The following is an 8,050-nucleotide window of genomic DNA, read 5'->3' as shown; positions in this document are numbered from 1 at the left end:
TGGGACATTCACCAAGGTTTTTACAATATAGCTGTCATTGATTAAATGTTGTCCACATTCTGGGTACAGGGCTCAGCATACAATAGACACAATCTCAATCAATCTGTTTCCTTTCCACAACTCTCTGCTTTACCTCTATTTATTTTATTTTACATATGGGAAAGAATAAGCATGGAGAGACAAACTAACTTATCTAGTGTTATGTCTAATGAAGAAAGAAAGCAGTCTCACATTAATTTAGTCTTATCCCAAAGACTAAGGTATTAAAAATTACAATCTTTATCACATTGCAATTTCTTTTTGTTTTGATCTCCCACCAACACCACGAAAAATCTGGATCTCTTCAAGAGTCAAAACTGATTTTACTCACCATTGCATGGTAATGCTTCGGATCCCTAATCATCAGGATCACAGATCCTTCCTCCATCAGTCTGTTCATCTGTTCATTCACTTACTTAATTATCCAACACTTTCTGAGCACCAACAATTCACTCTGATATGACTTTGACTTGGAGACTTGTTGAGGGCTCAGTCTGTGGATGTCCCTGTATGGGTGGCTGGAAGAGTCACAAAAGAGATAAATATAAACATGTGCTTCAGGTTAATGCAGGCCACCGCCTAAGCCCTCTGCCTCAGAAGCCAGATCTACTGAGTTTGGATGCCAATTCTGCCCTTACCAGCTGTGTAACTTGGGGCAAACTATTTTGCTTATCTGGGCCTCAGTTTCCTTATCTGTTGTGATCAAAACTTAACTTACTGGCTTTTTTGAGTACTAAGTGAGTTCAAACAAATAAAGCTCTTAGGATCCAAATAAATTAGTAAGTATTATTTAGTGTGATGATTAACCTTATGTCTCCACATGGCTAGACTGTAGCGGCCAGTTGTTTGGTCAAGTACCAGTATAGATGTTGATGTTAAGGTCTTTTTTAAAGATGTGAAAGTCATTCAGTCATGTTCTGACTCTTTGAGAACCCATGGGTTATAGTGTGCCAGGCTCCTCTGTCCATGGAATTCTCCAGGCCACAATATTGGAGTGGGTAGTCATTCCCATCTCCAGGGGATCTTTCCAACTCAGGAATCGAACCCAGGTCTCCCACATTACAAGCAGATTCTTTATTGTCTGAGCCACCAGGGAAACACAAGAATACTGGAGTGGGTAGCCTATCCCTTCTACAGTGGATCTTCCCAACCCAGGGATTGGACTGGGATCTCCTGCATTGCAGGCAGATTCTTTACCAGCTGAGCTACCAGGGGAGCTCCTTTTTAGAAACGACTGAGCGACTTCATTTTCACTTTTCACTTTCATGCGTTGGAGAAGGAAATGGCAACCCACTCCAGTGTTCTTGCCTGAAGAATTCCAGGGATGGGGGAGCCTGGTGGACTGCCGTCTATGGGGTAGCACAGAGTCGGACACGACTGAAGTGACTTAGCAGCAGCAGCAGCAGAGAGACTGAACTGAACTGAACATTTAAATCACTAAACTTTGAGTAAAGCAGATTGCTCTCTATAATGTGGGCAGGCCTCATCTAATCAGTTGAAAGCCTTCAGAACAGAACTGATGTTTCAGGGGATAAAAAAGGAATCCTCAAGACTGCAAGATTTTGAACTCAAGAATTCAACATCAACTTTTATCTGAGTCTCCAGTTTGCTGGCCTAACTCTACAAATTTTGGTCTTGGCAGCTTTCACAGTTTCAGGAGTCACCTCTAAAATAAAGAATAATTAGAATGAATAAAGGATAAATAAATAATTATTTTAAATACATCTATCCTTATCTCTATATATACATATAATATTATAATATATATAAGATATTATTAATATCTTGCCTGCTTCCAAGTTAGAACAGTTGGTAAAGAATCCACCTGCCAACGCAGGAGACACAAGAGACACAACTTCAATCCTTGGATCGGGAAGATCCATCCCCTGGAGAAGGAAATGGCAATCCACTCCAGTATTCTTGCCTGGAAAATTCCATAGATAGAAGAGCCTGATGGGCTACCGTCCACAGGGTCACAAAGAGTCAGATACAAGTCAACACACATGAGCATGTTATAACTTGTCAAACGTTATGTTCAATATAAGGATAGTCTATCTACCTATATCTATATTTCCTATCGATTCTGTTTCTCTGGAGAACATTGCCTTATACAGTTAGTGTTACATTAAAGAGATTTAAAGTACAATATCACAATTTGACCTTGATTGTTGATTATCAAACTAGGGGGTTATTTCTAACATCCCTGATGTTTAAAAGGAAACCTTCCCCCAAACAGAACATAAACAAAATAAAGTAAGTGAACAGTCCTTCACCAACTTGCTTCAAAGTAAGTTTTTTATGATTCAAAAAGTCAATTTTATAGCAGAATTCCATCTTTTTTTCACTCTCCCTCTCTTTTTCTCTAAGGAGATAGATCTTTGAGGCTGGGAGCTTATGGGGGAAACTAAGAAAGAAATTTAAGTCCGCATAACAAGACAAAGACTTGTTACAACTCACAAACTAAGGATTTTCCCACTTAACTCTTGAAGAACTATGCTGATCTGCAGTAATTTGGTACCATGACTCCATCCTCCCACTGCTCCTGGCTCACCCCATTGTAGAAAAAGCCCCTTGGCCTTTAGTACTTGCCAAGGACTTGGAGGTGAAAACTGTCCAGGGCCACGAGACGGAGCTTAGACATCTCATCTAAAATCCCCAGCCCTCTCATTGTTGCCTTTTCAACTTCTGAACATAAAATTATATCTGCCTGCTAGAAACAGTTCATATCCTGTCACCATGACTCAACTATGAATGACATTAAGTGAGATTCTAATAGAATGAAGGCAAGAAAAAGAGTCTTTCTTAACAAATGTATCATTTGTAAGTGGCTGGGTTAATAAATATATCTGTTCTACCTGATATAATAACCATCATTCCATGTGCTTACTATGTACTAACTACTGTCAGAAGTAATGTATACATATTAGCTTACTTGACATCACAACACAATAAAGTTTTACTTCTTCATCTGAAAGAGGAAAAATTTAATGCTCAAACATGTTGCCTAAATTTTCTGAAGTTACTCTGCTCCTAAGTGATAGAACTAGGATTCAAATGTTTGTGTTTTAAACCATACACCTTGCTACCTCCTCTAAAACCCCAAGGGGATTCAAAGGACTGTTTTAAGTAGTGGTTATGACAGGAAAGCACCAACATTCTTAGTATTGGTAACCTTCATGTTCCAATACTACAATTCATGTTAAACTTTCACACTTGTGCTCTGATTCTTCTCATGAGTCCTAAATAATTCTACAGTCAATTGTTTACTTAGAAATATGTTCATCCACTTTGCTTTTATGATCTGAGAAGCCCTGAAAAGTCAATAGTAACACACATTGTCCCTAAGTGAAACAATTACCTTCCAACAACTTTTGCATTTCTCATCATTCACCATTTCTGGGATGCTACCTCTTGGGATTGTGTTTCTTTGTCTCTTCTATCACCCATAGTCTCACCTTTACTTCCATCTCTCTGTGTATGTCTTGTACGAATTCCTGTTCTCAGGATCATGGTTGAGCTCAAGTACTAGTCATATATGGAGTAAACCAGCAGACTACTTACTGTTTTCACTCATATTTCCCTCTTTGACAGCAACACTCTCCCCACATGCTTCCAGATCCCCAAAGTGGAGAATCTAAAGTGGGCAGCAGGAGAGATTAAGAAGAGACAGGAAGAAGCAGGAAGTCAGTCACAGTTGGGAGAAAAACACATGATAAGGATGCCTAATCCTTAAAAGCCAAGGACCCTTAGTTGATTTGATTGACAAGGGAACTCCTGTAGGACAGTGTTTAAAGGTGCAAGCTTTAGGGTCAAAGTGTATAGTCTGGAACCCCAGCATTTACCAAATCCAGTCCTGGGAACATGATCTGACATCTCTTTGTCTCCGTCACCTCACATCGGTTCAGTTCAGTCGCTCAGTCGTGTCTGACTCTTTGTGACCCCATGAACCACAGCACGCCAGGCCTCCCTGTCCATCACCAACTCCTAGACTCACCCAAACCCATGTCCATCGAGTTGGTGATACCATCCAACCATCTCATCCTCTGTCATCCCCTTCTCCTCCTGCCCCCAATCTTTCCCAGTATCAGGGTCTTTTCAAATGAGTCAGTTCTTCCCATGAGGTGGCCAAAGTATTGGAGTTTCAGCTTTAGCATCAGTCCTTCCAGTGAGCACCCAGGACTGATCTCCTTTAGGATGGACTGGTTGGATCTCCTTGCAGGCCAAGAGACTCTCAAGAGTCTTCTCCAACACCACAGTTCAAAAACATCAGTTCTTCGGTGCTCAGCCTTCTTCACAGTACAACTCTCACATCCATACATGACCACTGGAAAAACCATAGCCTTGACTAGACGGACCTTTGTCGGCAAAGTAATGTCTCTGCTTTTTAATATGCTATCTAGGTTGGTCATAACTTCCTTCCAAGGAGTAAGCATCTTTTAATTACATGGCTGCAGTCACCATCTGCAGTGATTTTGGAGCCCAGAAAAATAAGGTCTGACACTGTTTCCACTCTTTCCCCATCTATTTCCCATGAAGTGATGGGACTGGATGCCATTCTCTTCATTTTCTGAATGTTAAGCTTTAAGCCAACTTCTTCACTCTCCTCTTTCACTTTCATCAAGAGGCTCTTTAGTTCTTCTCCACTTTCTGCCTTAAGGGTGGTGTCATCTGCATATCTGAGGTTATTGATATTTCTCTCGGCAGTCCTGATTCCAGCTAGTGCTTCATCCAGCCCAGCATTTCTCATGATGTACTCTGTATATAAGTTAAATAAGCAGGGTGACAATATACAGCCTTGACATAATCCTTTTCCTATTTGGAACCAGTCTGTTGTTCCATATCCAGTGCTAACTGTTGCTTCCTGACCTGCATACAGATTTCTCAAGAGCCAGGTCAGGTGGTCTGGTATTCCCATCTCTCTCAGAATTTTCCACAGTTTATTGTGATCCACACAAAGGCTTTGGCATAGTCAATAAAGCAGAAATAGATGTTTTTCTGGAACTCTCTTGCTTTTTCGATGAACCAACGAATGTTGGCAATTTGCCCTCTGGTTCCTCTGCCTTTTCTAAAACCAGCTTGAACATCTGGAAATTCGCAGTTCACGTATTGCTGAAGCCTGGCTTGGAGAGTTTTAAGCATTACTTTACTAGCATGTGAGATGAGTGCAATTGTGTGGTAGTTTGATCCTTCTTTGGCATTGCCTTTCTTTGGGATTGGAATGAAAATTGACCTTTTCCAGTCCTGTGGCCACTGCTGAGTTTTCAAAATTTGTTGGCATATTGAGTGCAGCACTTTCACAGCGTCATCTTTCAGAATTTGAAATAGCTCAACGGGAATTCCATCACCTCCACTAGCTTTGTTTGTAGTGATGCTTCCTAAGGCCCACTTGACTTCACATTCTAGGATGTCTGGCTCTAGGTGAGTGATCACACCATCGTGATTATCTTGGTCGTGAAGATCTTTTTTGTATAGTTCTTCTGTGTATTCTTGCCACCTCTTCTTAATATCTTCTGCTTCTGTTAGGTCCCTCCCATTTTTGTCCTTTATTGAGCCCATCTTTGCATGAAATATTCCCTTGGTATCTCTAATTTTCTTGAAGAGATCTCTAGTCTTTCCCATTCTATTGTTTTCTTCTATTTCTTTTCATTGATCACTGAAAAAGGCTTTCTTATCTCTCCTTGCTATTCTTTGGAACTCTGCATTCAGATGCCTGTATCTTTCCTTTTCTCCTTTGCTTTTCACTTCCTTCTTTTCACAGCTATTTGTAAGGCCTCCTTAGACAGCCATTTTGCTCTTTTGCATTTCTTTTTTTGGGGATGGTCTTGACCCCTGTATCCTGTACAATGTCACGAACCTCCATCCATAGTTCATCAGGCACTCTATCAGATCTAGTCCCTTAAATCTATTTCTCACTTCCACTGTATAGTCATTAGGGATTTGATTTAGGTCATACCTGAATGGTCACCTCACATAGGAGATGGTATATATAAACCTCTGTTTATACTTCATATTTAAAGACCAATGTCTGTAAGTTGTTTTCCTCTTTAAGTTGATGGATTTCTGGTGAACCATTATCTCACTATCTGCTCTGAGGGAAGGACAAAAAAACTAGACAGGATTAGATATGCCAGAGATGGCATGGATCACAGTGGAGTAAACAGCATCAACCACAGCCTCACAAATATGCCGTGGGTAATGAAGTAATCAGTCTAACACAGACCTGGACTAAAAAAACAAAAAACATGGGGCCTACTGACCACAGAGTTCATCCCTCTAATTCCCTGACAACTGTAGGTTGATAAAAACAGGTCCTAATGTACATTAAAAGCCTGTGGACAAATACATTCACTGAATTAAAATCATGTCTTTATTACTCTAATCTAAAAAACAAAGACAAAAATTTAATAGTCTTAATTCTGAATTGACTGGAACAAAAAGATAAGACTATTTGATTCACATGATGGTGGTCTAGTCCTAAGCAAAGTCTGAGAACCTCCTCTGAGCTTAACAGTCCTGGGGAATAAATAAATCAAATGTGATTGATATCTCTTACAGGACCCTACAGAACATTCATCTGGGTATAGAAAGAATTAATAACTGTGGGCCCAGACTCTGAGGACTTAGCCTGGATGTGGTCCTGCACTACAGGTCAGCCTGAGAGCCTTCCCAGGGTCTGAGGAGGCTTTTAGATAAGGAGGGACACCACTTGCTTAATTCCTGCTTATCCCAAATTAAATCTCTTCATCTAGCTTATGCGTTACCCTTTTCATTGGTGGTGGTGGTGGTTTAGTTGCTAAGTTGTGTCCAATCCTACTGAGACCCCAAGGACTGTAGCCTACCAAGCTCCTCTGTCCATGTGATTTACCAGGCAAGAATACTGTAATGGGTTGCCATTTCCTTCTCCAAGGGATCTGCCCGACCCAGGGATCAAACCTGCATTTCCTACATTGCAAGATGATTCTTTACTACTAAGCCACCAAGGAAGTCCGCCCTCTTCATTGCTAGTCCTTAAATCTCCATGCAGACTTGTCTTTTGGATTTAAACCTTCCTAAGGTATGTGACGATAGCCAGGTGAAAATGAGGGTGGTGGAGCTTGGGGGTTTTTGCTTTTCTATATTTTTTTTTTTTGAGTGTAGTTTTAGTCTCACAGCAAAATTGAGCAGAAGGTGCAGAGATTCGCATATTCTGTCTCACCTCACACACGCATAGCTTCCCCTCCTGCACCACCAACATTCCCCCAAGTGGCAGAGTTCTCTTCACCCCTCTCAATCACACTATGAAAAATTTTTTAACTCCCTCTTTAATGCAAACTGGCAGTTGCCATAGGAAATATTGAAACATATCTTGTTTTCTCTTTTGCAAGTTTATTTTTGCCTGGGAGGTGCTTCTGTTTTTATTAAAACCATAAAAGTTTCTCCTCCCACCACACTGGCACCACACACACAAAGAGGTTGGGAAAACATTTTAATTATTCCAAACCACAGCATCTGAGGGACACTTCTGAGTAACTACAAAGAAGGAAGCTTTAGAGATCCACAGAGCAAGACTAAAGGCTGACTAAACTAAAATCTGAGATTCTGGCCACAGACAGTCACACTGCAAAAGCCAGAACTTGGACTTCTAATCCCAGGACAGGTCTCTTTCTACATGGGGGGGATTTTTTAGATGTTGTCACCTCTGATGAATAACATCCAAGAAACACCCTTTGGAGGGGCAGGGGCCGGGGTGGCCAGGTCCCTCTGAGAATGAATCACTGCTCTAAGACAAAGTGCTGTGAGAAAGAGGGTGATGATGATGATGTGTGTGTGTGTTCAAGTGTAGGAATGGTGGAAGGTAGGCTGGGTGTGGGTGTGGGTGTGTACAAGTGTAGGGGTAGGGGAGGGTAGGCTGTATTTCCATAAGGATGGGTGTGTGTGTTCAGTCAAGTCCTACTCACTGAGGTACTTTTTGAGACCCCATAGACTGTAACTAACTCAGCTCCTCTGTCCATACAATTTCCCAAGCAAGAAA

Source organism: Oryx dammah, unplaced genomic scaffold (genome assembly GCF_014754425.2).
Source record: "Oryx dammah isolate SB20612 unplaced genomic scaffold, SCBI_Odam_1.1 HiC_scaffold_2, whole genome shotgun sequence".
Lineage (NCBI taxonomy): Eukaryota > Metazoa > Chordata > Mammalia > Artiodactyla > Bovidae > Oryx > Oryx dammah.
The sequence above is the reverse complement of the archived record's forward strand: the minus strand, read 5'-3'. Positions refer to the sequence as shown.